Below are 16,658 nucleotides of genomic sequence, written 5' to 3' on the forward strand. Positions count from 1 at the left end.
GTGATGACAAATCAAAATATCAGAATCGACTTAGTTGGAAGTGAGATCGAAAGTGTCGAAGAGTCACACGATCAAACTAGGCAAACAGAATCAAACGGACGAGATAGCTATAAGAATCTGAATTACTTGGGCAGCAGTTGCAAGACTCAGTGATGTGTTGAAAAACAAAAAGATACCAATAAATCTAGAAAAAAGGGTACTCAACAGTTGTATTCTACCAGTTATGACTTATGGAGTGGAGACCGTGACACTTACAGGGTTATCAGCCAATATATTAAGAACAACACAGAGGGCCATCGAACGAGCTATCTTAGGAGTATCTCTGAGAGAACATATTCGAAATGGGACGTACGAAACAGGACGAAGGTGGAATATGTTATTGGAAGAATTGCGCAAATGAAATGGAGCTGGATAGGACAGGACACGTGCCACGGCAAAACAACGAAAGGTGGACGAGAAACATTTTACATTGGAGACCACGCGAGCATAGTCGTAGCAGAGGAAGACCACAAAGACGATGGCTAGATGACTTTCAAAGCAAAAGTGGGGAGAAACTGGTACCAAATAGCACAGAACAGAGAAGAGTGGAGAACTCATGGGAGGCCTTACTGACCCGTTCGGACAAGCTCGTAAAAACCCATAACCTTTTTCAAACACAGAAACAATCCACACTGCTTTATTATATTTTTTATTTTGATAGCAATTTCTGGCTGTTCTTCGTTTCTTATCAGATAAAACAATTGTTCCAGATATCGTTATCGCGTTTCCTCTTTTTTACTTCTTTATCGATGATTATTCTGCCGCGCCGTTTTCATTTTCTAATATTCCATAATCTTTCTCTTCCTGCTCTTAAAGAAACTGTTTATTAGATCTTTTTCTTTCTCATTTAATTTATACCGATCCAGATTAGCTCCATATAACAGTTTTAAGTTCTACTTCCATCAGACTAATCAATACGTTTATTTAACATACCTATTATTAAGTGACAACACATTTTTTCTTTTGTCTTATTTATTTCTGTTGTTTTTGTACAGAGAAGAAATCAATATAGATGTAAGATTTTTAAAATTGATTGTTACTTGTTACCTATCATTCCTTGTATATTGATACTTTTTTATTTTTAATATGAAGGTGAAAATGTTTTTAACCTCTCCTTAATTAATTTTAGAAGTGGTTATTTACTGCTCTTACTCCATATCTATTTACATATCGTCCAATTGTTTTCCCTTAAATTTAGCTCACCACAAATGCAAAAAGTAATGGACAATGAAAATTTTAATGATAAAGTAATAATTTCAATTAAAATCTTTAATAAACATAAAAGTGCGAAAAAAGAGAAATACCATGGATGGTAGTTATTAGAAACACTATTTGACAAATGAAGACTATGCTCCAATTCCAATTCAAAATATAGTCAAATACAAAGCTTCAGAGATACATGAAAAAATGCAAATAAAAAAAGACAACTTTATGGTACTTAAAAACATTAAAATGCCAATTGCCAACTAGGGTTTAATCGAAACAGAAAGTACCGGCCCTAAATATATCAAAATCTAATACGGCCAAGGGGACTGAAAATATTTCAACAAAAGTAGTTAAATTAATTTCAGAAGGTCACGTTGATGCGTTATAAATAGACGTTATAGTAGTAGGCTTATATTACCTACTAACATTAAAACATTTTGTTGTACAAAGTAATTGATATGGCAACGCTGTTAGGATAAAGTTCTGTGTGACGCGATTGAAGCAGAAGGCACTGCTATCTATCGAACATAAATATTACCGATGGTGTAGATGGCACCATGTCATGGCGGCCCAAATTCTTAGCGGCAATTCAAGATATAATTCTTGTTTAACGAGATTTTTCATATGTTTAGGAAAAAATATTCAACATTTTATTGGAAATATTTTCCATTGTTACAGTTTTACATATGTTGTTATTGAAATTTTATCCAATTTCTTACCGGTAGCTTTATTATAAGCCGAAACATATTATTTTTTCCTACTGTGGCAAAACTGTACATTCAAAAATTTTAAAAAAATTCATAAGTATTTCCTAGGATTATATCTTTATGCTGTAAGAAAATTAACAAAATTGTATGTTTAGTTTTTCCGCTTTATACTTGAAAAAAAGGAGTTTTTTTGAGTTTTTTCGAAAACGAAAACATGAAGTTTGCTCAAAATTTGTCAAAATACTTCTAGTGATCACATATACCTTCTCAATTTTTTTCAAATTTTTTGAATGTGTAGTTTATTTTTGGGGGGGTTCAGATCAACCTTAATAGTTTTAATCAATAATGCTGGTAAAGGACTCAAAATTCCTTTATTTTTAACTTACGGCTCTTATTTTCTAAATCGTTAGAACCCAACAGTTGGAACAAGCGTTAAGTTTGTCCCAACTAGTAATAAGTTAATATTACTAATTAATTTGGAAAGAATTAGGCTCTCACAATGGAAATTCCATAGTGGCCCGTCAATGGAAGTGATACATTTTATTGATCTCACGAGAATCGTAAAAAGTAGCAAAAACTTTGCAATATTTATTTATTTAACAGCTTTATAGAAACTGACTTCATTTGCGGCAAAATGCAAAACACGCATACAAAAGCTACACTTTTCACCTGTAAAATGCATTTTGGTTTTTGTCGATAGGACACTGTGATCAAAAAAAATGTCGAATTTTACTGTCGAGTTGATACAAATTTTATCAAAATTGATACCGCGCGCAACTGACATTCAAAATCGCCGGTTGATTCAAGCATTATTTCTTAGGGAGTTCGTTCTACACAAACGCTAATAAACATTTTTCTTCAAAATAGTCTGTTACATTTCTTATGTGAAATATTTTTTTCTGTGGCCTACATTACTGTGGCCAAAAAACTTTTTTTAATTCATTATTTAACAAAAAAAAGAAGAATGTATGTAATTTATTTAATTCAAAATACATTTTACTGCTGTCAGAAATCAAACAAAAATGTTTATACGCTGTGAGCTCGTACGTAGAGGGGATATTTACAAATTCGCGAGCGCCAGTAGTGGCAAGTCTGTAAACCTTTACCGGAAATTTGACATAAATGTCAAAGTGATTAATTTAAAATTAAAAGTAAAAACATTAATTATAAAAAATATTAGTTGGTCAAAGCTGTGGTATATATTTTTACCTTAAATATACTTACGTTTTAAATACTGAATTTAAGTTTTTTAATGTTCCGTAATATGTAATTATAAATTAATCTTAGCGGCATCTACACGATAATTGTGAAAGTATCAGAAGTAAGAAATTCATATTTTATCAATAGAACGTCAAAATGATTAGTAAAATCTTAAAAAAATCGATTACAATTTAATTAATTTTTTGCGTTGTAAATATTAACTGATAACAATTAAATAATAAATTTAAAAATTACCGGTAAAAGTTGAATTAGTAATCCGCCAGGAGCGCCACCAGCGAAGCTCAGGGCGTATATCGCAAATAAACATTTAATTTAATCGAAAAGCAGAACACATTTTAATCGAAACAGAAGACGGTTCGAGTTCTCTGAAATACTCCGGTCAACTTACGCATCCGAGGCTACAAAAATTACCATCAAGCTGAAAATTGGCAGGATTGTTCAAAATACCATCATAAATGAAATATAAAAAGTCCTCATAAATCCGACCCGTGCTAAAAATTTTACGCGGTGTCAAAGGTCACCAAATATGGTTTTTAGCGATTTTCAGCGAAACGGTAAGTTTTATCGTAAAATTAGTTCTAACAAAAAATGTAGATTAGATAATTATCTATAAAAAATGTCTTATTACTTTTTTTCCTGAGAGTCACCGTTTTTGAGATATAACGATTCAAAAAGTGGTAATCGTCATAATATGCGCACACGTTTCCACACCACCTTTGAGGTAGTGTACTTAGCGCGTTTTTTAACGTGGTTTCCCCAGTAGGCCTATTCCACGGATCTGTTATGATTCTGTTTAATTTAAAGCTATTTAATAATTTATATTGGCAACGGTTAAAAATGATAAAAGTTATATAAAGCGGTATAAATTAAAAAAAAAGTGAAATTTATCAAACTGGTTCATAATTTTCTAATACTTCTGCTTCCCTTGTTCTTCTTCTTATTGTTCTTCTTCTTCTTCTTTTTCTGGTTCTTCTTCTTCTTCTTCTTGTTCATCCTGGGTGCAAGTAAATTGTCCCAATAATGACACATCGCATGGCTCCTCGATAGAATCAAATGAATCCTCAATTGTTGGTGATTCAACATTGGAGCACGACCGGTTTTGACAATTATTGCATGCTACCGAACAAAACAGTCCAACTTTTTTGCAACCACATTTACAAACCTACATCCCTTTTTACAGTTGCAAAAAATTGTGTTCAGGAGTTTTTCCGGGGCAGGTGGGAGTAAAGTTTGAATTGATTCTAATGAACTGTCGACTAAATTCCATCCCCAGTCTTTTGGATCTAGCTGATAACCAGGCCACACTTGAACTTGGTAATATACCCGAAAAAGATGTTGATGAGCAGCCGCTGAGGTTGGAGGAAGACAAGATAACTGCACTTGTTTTTTGTTTCGAGTACTTTTAAAAAAACATGCATATCGAAATTTATCTAAGCACGTAGTTTTCTTAGGCGCTCCATACATAGAGAGAAAAAAGCTAATTCCGTTGGAAATAACTTCTTGTGGAGTTGAATTAGTTTTTTTTAAAAACTTCAGCACATTCAAGTAAATATTGTTTTTCAAACATTTTAAAAACAGTCATTTTACCCCTCCTGAAAAATGCAGATGTCGTATCACAGCCAGTTATTGCGTGTAAAAATAGTATATGATCTTGACATTTTGCAAAAGTAGATAAACTTTTCGATGAATATATTTCCGATTGGTGTTGAGCTTTTCCAGGTTTAAAAAAAAAGATAGTTTTTTCGATTGGAGTTCTACCAGTGAGTAATATGAGCAAGTCTACATCTTCACCTACAACAATAGTTGTATTTGTTAAATTGAATTGCTCTATGGCTGTTTCAATTATCATGACGTCAGGATCATTATTAGCTTGTTTTACCGATATATTTTCAGCAATAAACTTATCTTTCAGCATTGAAATGAAACGAGATTTGTTGTGAGTATTTGCAAGAAATTTCTGTTGAGTGGTAGATACTGTCATAGATTGACATGATTAAACATTTTGCCTAGAAATTTGTCTTTCATTGTTATGCTCAAACCCTTCTGAGAAAAGAATAGGTAGGGTGATTAGATTAGCCGATGAACGTGTTTATTCCGACAAAACCCGTCTTTATAAATTGAACTAAGGCGCATAAATAAAAAGAATTATTATAAGTTAATACTTTTTCATATCAGTTTACTATTTTTGTTGGGATTAAGCTGTAAAATTCAAATAATACTTATTATTTTCGCGTTACATTAACTTTGTAAATATGTATTTTTTTGTTGGCACTGTAATATAATAAAGCTTTACATTGCATCCCTCGCTAGACCGCAAGCTGTATAGTAGAAACATTATCATATTTATCATCTTATATTATCATGTGTAATATGAGTTAAGTTGACCGATAGAATATTATGTTTACTTGTATTACAGCTTCAGTGATGTATATACCTGGTGTACTAATATATTATGATGATTAGGAGTCTTTCAACTCTTTGAATCGTTGTATCTCAAAAACAGTGGCTCTAAGGAAAAAAACTATTAAGATATTTTTTATAGATAATTATTTAGTCTACATTTTTTGTTATAACTAATTTTACGATAAAACTTACCGTTTCGCTGAAAATCGCTAAAAACCATATTTGGTGACCTTTGACCCCGCGTAAAATTTTTAGCACGGGTCGGATTTATGAGGACTTTTTTAAATTTCATTTATGATGGTATTTTGAACAATCCTGCCAATTTTCAGCTTGATGGTAATTATTGTAGCCTCACTCCTATTTTTGAGTCTAAATAGACCGGTCTAAAAAGACTATTTTTATTTAATGTGGTTAAGATAAAATCTGAATAGAGGATAATTACAATTTCCGAAGTATTTTTAAGGGATTATTTCATGTTGGGGCTAATTTGTGGGCGAGCTATATTCCGCGGCTATTTTGTTGGAGCTATTTTGTGTGCGGGATATTATGTCGAGGCTATTTTGTCGGAGCTTTTTCGACGGGGCTATTTTGACGGGGTACCGATTTTTAGAGATCAAATCTCTGACGAGTACACTCTTTACATGCTTATGTTTGCTTCTTTCTTTCCTAGATCTTTTTTTTTGTTTTGAACTCTAATATTTAAGCACTGGTAGTTTTTTTTTAATTTGCAGAATGCATGCATTTTTTTTGTTTATGATATCCTTAGTAATGTAAAAATTTATTACATTAGATTAGATAACAGTAATGTCACATCGCATATCATTTCAAGGTATAGATATTGAGCTAGGATCTGATGATAAATAAGTTATAAACAAATACATAGGCGTTTGTTTGCGTAAAACTGCAATATTATTATTAATACGGTATATTATCTTTTACGGGGTATAACCTAAAACTATCGGAATTTCGGATCCCGGAAAAGGCCGTCCAAAGCGACCACAGACTCAACAAACCGCCGTTGTGGCCTCTATATTTTGGGATAAGCAATAGTACAGAAAGCCACTGCGCATCCGCTAGGAAAAATATTATAATTCGGATTTTTTGCACAATCTTACTCAAAAAGGACTCCTTTTAACAAATTTGCATGTTGCCAGGACCAAAAATTTTTTTAAACGTTTTTTTTTTGTTTTTTTTTTCTCCTAAAATTATTTTTTTTTGCATGGAAAAAAGTTTTTTTGGGTTTTTTGGATCATTCCAAACAGAAACGGTCTTTAGTGACTTTTCACTAAAAATGACAGTTTTTGACATACAAGCGATTAAAAATTGAAAAATTGCGAAATCGGCCATTTTTAACCCTCAAAAACTATATGAAAAACTGAAAATTTGAATGTTGCCAAGGTAGATAGATATTCTTTAAATATCGATTGATGAAATCCCGAAGAGTTTTTTGCAATACAATATTCAAAACTCCTTTGTTTTTTAATTGATAATCAAGCGTGCGCGACACTATTTTCCACCGTTGCATGTGTATACAGTATGGTGCAAATGAAAGGAAAAATTCGTTTATTCGTAAACCGGCGACTTTAAGGAAAAATTCCGAAACAGATCGATTTTTATTTTTAAGTTATGATATTGTGGCATATATGGTATACTAGTGACGTCATCCATCTGGACGTGATGACGAAATCGATGATTTTTTTTAATGAGAATAGGGGTCGCGTGCTAGCTCATTTGAAAGGTTCTTCAATTCTCTATTCAGTAATATAAACATTTACATAATTATTTATACAGGGTGTCCAAAAAAATCTTATTAAATTAAATTATTTGACAAAAAAAGAAGAATGTATGTAATGTATTTAATTCAAAATACATTTTACTGATTTCAAAAATCAGAAAACAAAGTTAATTTCACAAATAAACATTGCTTTTCGCTTAAATTAAATGTTGAAACTTCCAAGAGGCAGGCGGCTGGCGGGAGCTGGCTTGAACACTGAATTAAATCGAAAAGCAATGTTTATTTGTGAAATAAACATTTTTTAGTTTTCGGGTAACAGTAAAATGTATTTTGAATTAAATAAATTACATACATTCTTCTTTTTTTTTCAAGTAATTGAATTAAAAACTTTTTTGGACACTCTGTATAAATAATTATGTAAATGTTTACATTACTGAATAGAGAATTGAAGAACCTTTCAAATGAGCTACCACACGACCACTATTCTCATTTAAAAAAATCATCGATTACGTCATCACTCCCAGACGGATGACGTCACTAGTATACCATATATGCCACAATATAACTTAAAAATAAAAATCGACCTGTTTCGGGTTTTTTCCTTGAAGTCGCCGGTTTACGAAATAACGAATTTATTCCTTTCATTTGCAGCATACTGTATACACATGCAACGGTGGAAAATAGTGTCGCGCACGCGTGATTAGAAATTAAAAAACAAAGGAGTTTTGAATACTGTATTGCAAAAAACTCTTCGGGATTTCATCAATCGATGTTTAAAGAATATCTACCTATCTTGGCAACATTCAAATTTTAAGTTTTTCACATAGTTTTTGAAGGTTAAAAATGGCCGATTTCGCAATTTTTCAATTTTTAATCGCTTATATGTCAAAAACTATCAACTTTAGAGAAAAGTCACTAAAGACGTTTTCTGTTTGGAATGATCCAAAAAACCTAAAAAAACTTTGTTCCATGCAAAAATAATAATTTTAGGAAAAAAACAAAAAAAAAACGTTTCAAAAATTTTTGACCAAATTTTGGTCCTGGCAACATGCAAATTTGTTAAAAGGGGCCCTTTTTGAGAAAGATTGTGCAAAAAATCCGAATCGGAATATTTTTCCTAGCGGATGCGCAGTGGCTTTCTGGACTAGAAATAGAGAATGTGGAAAATCAAACAAATGAAATAGAGAATGTGGAACAATCCCCTTACGAATAACTCACACATCCACTATTTCGGGCTGGGAAAAATTTTCTGAATAGAATCAAAGATCCAAACACTAGTTCTCAGAAATGTGTTTCGCCCTCTTCAACCTCCCTGGGCTCATCGGTAAAGATGAGAGGTTGAATATCTTTAGACACATTCCATCAAAAAACAACATCCGAGACATAGACATAACAGGAGCGTATATCTACGCATCATCTGACAATGACAGTCTCAAGTTTTAATTCCCTAATTACTTAAAATAAAATATATGTTTAAAAAACAAAAAAAAAAGAAGTCAATCTTTGAACATACTCAGTGATCAAAAGATACAAAGTTGGTTCACCGATCAATCGTAACAAAATCAAACAAATGAAATAGAGAATGTGGAAAAATCCCCTTACGAATAATAATCAAAAGACTCATCAAACCGCCGGAAAGGTTGTGGTCTCTGGTTGTGGTTCTGAATTATGTTCATTGACTAGTTAAAACAAGGAGAAACAATGAGCTGCGTCTCCTACATTAGTTTATTGGGGTGTTTGAAGACCGAAATCGAAAAAAAGGACTCACTTGTTAAAGAACACATTGTTGTTTCACCAAGAGAATACACCGTGTAACAAGTCGATGAAAACGATAGCAAAAATGCACGAATTGGGCTTTGAATGGCTTCCGCACCCACCGTTTAGTCCAGATCTGGTCACCAGTGACTACCATCTTCTTTCCGATCTAAAAAATCCTCCTTGAAAAGAATACTATAATATAATAATATTATAAAAATAAAAAAAAACAGAATAAAGGCAGTTTTTGTTTTTATTCGATTCAAAAACAATTTTCACAAGGAAATGTTTTACTAGTTAAGCCGGGTCCAGACACGTGTAACGTGTAATGTAAGATTACGTGTAATTTAGCATCAACAGTGTGGACGTCACACGAACGTCCATACGAATCGTTTAACGAATCTTGTTTTCCACTCAGTTGCTACGAACAGCCGAATAGGGATATCGTGACAGCAGGTAGGTACTGCTGTTATTTGTATATACTCGTATTTACTAACTGAAGACTTTACTTGAGGAACTAAAATCTCAGCAAATGAGTGGCCAATATTAAAACTTTCCCGGATGCCGCTTACTGATTTTGAATATTTATTAACATAGGTAGATTGCATCTAAAATATTAAGACAAGATACTGTTATGAAATCTGCAATTTCACAACAAGATAGACTGGCACTAACATTAAGATTTTTGACAACAAGAGATTCATATTCTTCTTCTTCTGGTTCCTATCCGTTTCGGATGAAAGCAATCATATTGGCAATCATAAACTTGCTCGCTGCGGTTCGAAACCATGTTCCCAAATTTCTCACCCATGATATTCTCCTTCTACCGGGTCCTCGCTTACCTTTGACTTTACTTTGCAATATGGACTGCATCAGGGAGTAACGATGCCGATTTCTCATAACGTGTCCCAGATACTGTAATCTATAAAGCCACATCTCAAATGCTTTAAGTTTTTTAATAGTGGTGTCTGTAAGCGTCCATGCCTCCGCTCCATACAATAATACAGCGAAAACGTAACATCTCAAATGTCTAATTTTTGTATTTAGGGATATGTTGTGGCTTTTGAAGATGGAGCTCATTTCGTTAAACACCGTTCTTGCCTTTCCTATGCGCCACTTTATTTTCTGTACATTTGTACATTGCTCCACTGCTAATTTATAATAGTTCTCAGGTAGCAATACTGTTTTATAGCCTTCGTGCCAATCAAAAATATTACTATAACTGGGATATTCTAATAACCGATCATTGGTGGCTAGTAGAAATAAATGTACTAAATATAATTATAATAATGATAATAGCACATACGATGTACATACTATATGTACATACATACATATATATTTATATGGTTTTAGGCCTTTTTATGTCAATGATACAGCAATGTAACCTATTTTATTAAAAAAGCAAATTACGTTTTCTGTGCACGCATCTATTAATAAACATGAAATGCATGCGATATGTAGATATGAAGCATTTTATGTAGGTACATATTTTCGTATTAAAATACATACAGCAGAATTAGTTATTTTACTCTCGAAAAAATTTTTTGGATCCCAAATACCGGGGTTTTGCTGGTAAGCAGGTAGATTCGTCAAGCGATTGCCCGCCACACGTCCAAACGGTACAACTTTCACTAACGCCGTCCAAACGAGTGCTGCGAGCACCTTTGTGTTCACGAAAAAACCGACTGGCGCCGGGTCCCGGCGAGCTCCAGCGCGAATGGTACATGTAATGCTCGTAGTGCCGTCCAAACGCAGAATTCGCGTTTCATTACACGTTACGTTACGCATTACATTACACGTGTCTGGACCCGGCTTTAGGTTCGGGACGCGAATTTACAAAAGCTATACTAATTCAGTCATGGGGGCGACTGAATTCAAATAGGTTTTGTATGCAGAATATTACTTACATATTCTATTCTATTTCGATCTAGAAATTAACTGTATTGGTGTATGATTTGTAAGCGAAATTTTTGATTTTTATTGAGTAAAAGTTTATACTGTTTCAATCAAGTATTTACTTAATAGACCAGGGCTCATCTGTAAAAATATTAGCACATTTGGACGTTGAGAGGTGACTCAAATTTGTTTGCAAAAATTGCTTGAAAATAAATCAAATAATAATATTTGAGTTATCCTCCCTCTCAAAAAGGTCCGGAACATTGTTTAAATAATCAAAATGTCAAAAAATGAAGGAAAAATTCGATTTTTTTCTTCGTTTTTTGATTATAACTTATACAGTATTCATTTCCGAGAAAAGTTGTACTGACATAAAAGTTGCGTAATTAAATTTCCTACAATAGAGAATTGGTTAAAAATTTAAAAAATAGTCACCCTTGTTGCAAAATAGCAATAATTGCGAAAAAAAACATACAAAAACAAGTATTCGCATTTTACGTTTTTCAACCATTTATCCTACACTTAGGACCTTCATATTTCACGCAGAAAAACTGTATGATACAGTAAAATAACACTGTAAATTTCATTAAGATCGGTTCAATAGATTTTGCAAAATAAATTTTTCAATCCAGCTTTCGCAAAAAAAATTCATTTTTTCAAAATGTTACAGGACTGAAAATAAAGTAGATAACAAGTTGAATTTTTTTTGCTTATAGAAGTGTACTGTACCTTTCATTTGCAATTTTGCAAAATTAAAATTGATTAACTACCACCGCGTCAGGAATTTTTTTAAATAAACATTCATTATTGGTGCTACGCGCAGGACAGCGGGTAGTTTGCTCTTATTGGGCATTCCAATGACCTTTGATAATGATTGATACATTTTAATTTTTATTACATTTCGGTATAAATAAATAAATTTGTTTATTGCAAAATAAAAACACATACTCTATCCTTTAAAATAACTCTTTTATTAGCAAAAACTTTATTGTTTGTATATTTTAACTTAGAGAATCAAAGTTTATTATTTTTAAACATATGCAATTGTTTAAACAATATTTCACAAACAATAATAAAATTAGTTTGATTTTTGTGGAATTAAAATAATAAAATACAACAAAATATAGAGTAAGAAAATATATTAGATAAAGATTAGAAGAAATTTTGGTGGAAATCAACTTGTGTGAATCGAACACCGCTGTCCTGCGCGTAGCACCAAAAATTAATGTTTATTTAAAAATATTCCTGACGCCGTGGTAATTAAACGATTTTAATTTTGCAAATTGCAAATGAAAGCTACAGTACAGTTCTACAAGCAAAAAAAAATTCAACTTGCTATCTGCTTTATTTTCAGTCCTGTAACATTTTGAAAAAATGAATTTTTTTTGCGAAAGTTGGATTGCAAAATTTATTTTGCAAAATCTATTAAACCGATCTTAATAAAATTTACAATATTGTTTTACTGTATCATAAAGTTTTTCTGGGTGAAATATGAAGGTCCTAAGTATAGTATAATAAATGGTTGAATAACGTAAAATGCGAATACTTGTTTTTGTATTGTTTTTTCGCAATTATTGCTATTTTGCAACAAGGATGACTATTTTTAAAAATTTTTACCAATTCTATATTGTAGGAAATTTAATTACGCACCTTTTATGTCTGTAAAACTTTTCTCGGAAATGAATACTTTTACAGTTATAATCAAAAAACGAAAAAAAAAATCGAATTTTTCCTTAATTTTTTGACATTTTGATTATTTAAACAATGTTCCGGACCTTTTTAAGAGGGAGGATAACTCAAATATTATTATTTTATTTATGTTCAAGCAATTTCTGCAAAAAAATTTGAGTCACCTCTCAACGTCCATCTCAAAACAGATGCGCCCTGGACTATAAGTGGATTTATTATTATATCATAAAATTTAGATGTTTTGAAAATTAAAATGAATAATATATATTTGGATATGATTAAAATTAAAAACAAATGAATAACTACTAATGTACGAGTATATTATACAGTATGTCCCTGTGAGTTGGAACCTTATGGAAATTTTTTTTATTATTACTTTTACGAAAAAAAGTTGTTCTTTATAAAAAGTTTTACATGGTCGAATACCTAAGATACAATCATCAGATATCAAATTTTATTAATAGTATACTAGGTATGTCAAAAAATATGATTTTCTCTCAAGAGTAAACCACCTTTATATTCCACAATATTGAAAATTGTTATTATCGAAAGTTATTTGGAATTAAAAATTATGTTCTAATGCGCAATTACATTCTTCTAATTGAAAAAAAATGAAGATACCCAACATCATTATTTTTATTTAAGTCTGATAACTCCGAAATTATTAATTTTACCAAAAAAATTTATTCTTTATAAACAATTTTGCACGTTCTACAAAATAAGATTCAATCATAATATTTCACATTTTATCAATTGTATACGGGGTATGTCAAAAAATAATATGAATTTCGCTCAAGAGTAAAGTACCTCTATTTTGAACAATATTGAAAAATTGTATGATAAAAGTTGTTCAGAATTAAAAACCATGTCTGAGTATACAATTACATATTTTTAATTGAAATATTGTGAACTATAAAGGTACTTCACTCTTGAACAAAATTCATATTTTTGACAAATCTCGTATAAAATTGATAAAATTTGATAAATTATGGTTGTTTCCTAGTTTCTAGACCATGCAAAACTTTTTATAAAGAATAACTTTTTTTTCGTAAAACTAATAATATCGAGAAAATTGATTTGAGATAATTTGAGAAAAAAATTTCAATTTTTTTTCAATTAGACGAATGTAATTGCACATTAGAACATTATTTAAGTCCAAACAAATTTTCGTAATAACAATTTTCAATCTTGTGAAATATATAAAGGTACTTTACTCTTGAGATAAATTCATATTGTTTGACATCCCTCGTATACTATTGATTAAACTTGATATCAGATGATTGCATCTTAGGTTTTAGACGATGCAGAACTTTTTATGAAGAATAACTTTTTTTCGTAAAATCAATACTAAAAAAATTTTCCATATGGTTCCAACTTACAGGTACATACTGTATATACTCGTACATTAGTAGTTATTAATTTGTTTTTAATTTTTAATCATATCCAAATATATATTATTCATTTTAATTTTCAAAACATATCTAAATTGTATGATATAATAATAAATCCATTTTAAGTAAGTAAATACTTGATTAGTTTTACTTACATGACTGAAACAGTATAGACTTTTACTCAATAATAATAAAAAATTTCGCTTACAAATCATACACCAATACAGTTAATTTCTGGACCGAAATAGAATAGAATATGTAACTAATATTCTGCATAAAAAAACTTACTTGAATTCAGTCACCCCCATGACTGAATTAGTATCTAGCTTTTGTAAATTGGCGTCCAGAACTTAGTGACTGACGTAATAACTTTGAATAATACCAGCTACATATAGATCCAAATATTGTGAAATTGATTAAAGTTCTTAAGACAGCCTGGACACATTTGGTAGAATATCAGATAATGAATACATGAAGAGGTCGACATTCTCAAACCCAGAGGGCAGAAGAAGTAGAGGACAACCACGTAGAACATGGATAGATGATGTAGAAGAAGACCTTCAGATTCCAAGGGTCAGAAGATGGAAGGAAGTTGCTAGGAATCGACAAAAGTGGCGACTTATCCGCGATCAGGTCAAAGTCCACAAATGATTGTGAAGCCAATTACACTGTTGGTGAAAATAGACGAAAGGATCATTAGAGTATTAAAAACGTGGCATATCTAAGATGGTGTGGACACTTGCTGAGGAGAGAAAGAATAACCGCTTTAAGAGTGACTATTGATATCTAAACAAACGATCAATAATGACACACCGAATGTACGATGACGGAAGTGGAGATAGAAACACGAAAAAGAAAGACCCGAAACCCATTATAGACTAACCAAAAATCTCATAAAAAGTTTATTTAGTGCTTAACATCAGAACTTAATAAGCTACTAGTGCAGCCAGTATTTTTTTTGTAAAATTATTGCCTGCCGCGTTCAAAGTGTCTTCTTTAATGAGCAAAAAATACATTAAATTGTGAGCAGATCATCTCACCGGACACAGCCGTCAAAAATATGGACTCTTCAGACAGTGAGAACTGAGAAACTCTTGGTTTAACGAAAATGGAAAAAAAGACTTAATGCATTATACGACTATACATATATAACGTTCTCCTAAAAACGGCGAAGTTCACAAAAGTAATTACTCTTACATCCTCGGAGATAAAAATGATCAAGAAAATTCAAAGTCACACACATACCTATATATGTATAAGCAACATTTTTAGTAAACAGTTACAGCTTCACGGAATACAAATGGTTAAACCAAATTGAGTTTAAACCCATTAAGGAAACTGTGGTAGAGATAATTTTATTCAGATAAAGAATTATTTTTACTACAAAATAATTTTTATCCAAAATTTGCAATCAATGAGAACTTTATACTTTTTATCTCTTATTTATTACAGAAATATAACAAATAACGTAGTAAATATTACATATTATTTTCCTTTACCCATATACTTTTTTATGTATCCGAGATGAAAATAATAAAATACTAATTCACGAAAAGGATGTCAAAAAGAGATGGAGAAAGTATTTTGACAGTTTATTAAATGAAGAATTTGACAGACAGACTGTGGAGTTAACGGAGACAGTAACAGCTATGGTTACCAGAATAACAAACGGGGAAGTGGCTCAAGCGCTTCAAAAAATAAAGAAAGGAAAAGCAGTCGGACCAGATGATATTCCTGGGGAAGTATGGAGAGCATTGGGAGAGACAGGAATAAGTTGGCTAGCAGGTCTATTTAATAGAATTATGGAAGTTGGACAAATGCCAGATGAATGAGGAAGCAGTATATTAGTACCTGTCTACAAAAACAAGGGAGACGTACAACAATGTACAAACTACAGGGCTATAAAACTACTTAGCCACACCATGAAAATATGGGAGAGAGTAACTGATAGACGGATACGTGAAGAAACTGAAATATCCGATAATCAATTTGGCTTTATGCAGGGCAGATCAACAACAGATGCAATTTTCATTGTAAGGCAACTGATGGAAAAATACAGGAATAAAGAGACCAACGCTCATATGATATTCATTGATCTTGAGAAAGCATATGATAGAATATCTTTGCATAGCATATCTTTGCTTCCCCTAATTATTCTCATCTACATTAATACTGTTCTCATTTCTTTATTATTTCTTTCTTATCTACATTTACACTTTCAGACATTCCACTCAATTTTAGATAATCATCTAATCCTTTCTTCAAAAAATTTTTTCCCAAATATTTCATTTTAACGATATTTACAACATCTATTTGTCACAACTTTTGCACAACTATATCTAGTCAGTATCTCTCAGTCATTTAAATTGGTGTTGATGTATCCATCTATATCCTATTAACTATAAAAAAGTTTTTTTTTGCATTTACAACATTCCTCAGCATTTGATATCACAACCCCTATTCACTTGTCTCATCTTCATGCAACCCTTTTTTATCAACCATCATTTGTGTTGGTTCACAAATATTAATTATCTAATTTTAACACAAACCACAAAACATGTCGGGAGAGTTTCTGGACACCCTGTATAAATATTCGCCTTTAAGTGTAAGCAT

At 31.6% G+C, this 16,658-nt stretch overlaps 1 protein-coding gene across 2 annotated transcripts in view; it reads left to right on the forward strand.

The window, feature by feature from the left end:
- Positions 1-16,658, forward strand: part of LOC114327694 (ubiquitin carboxyl-terminal hydrolase 36) — a 93,553-nt gene that overhangs the window by 34,827 nt on the left and 42,068 nt on the right. The gene's annotated exons all lie outside the window — the stretch shown is intronic.

This window comes from Diabrotica virgifera, chromosome 7 (genome assembly GCF_917563875.1).
Source record: "Diabrotica virgifera virgifera chromosome 7, PGI_DIABVI_V3a".
Classification (NCBI taxonomy): Eukaryota; Metazoa; Arthropoda; class Insecta; order Coleoptera; family Chrysomelidae; genus Diabrotica; species Diabrotica virgifera.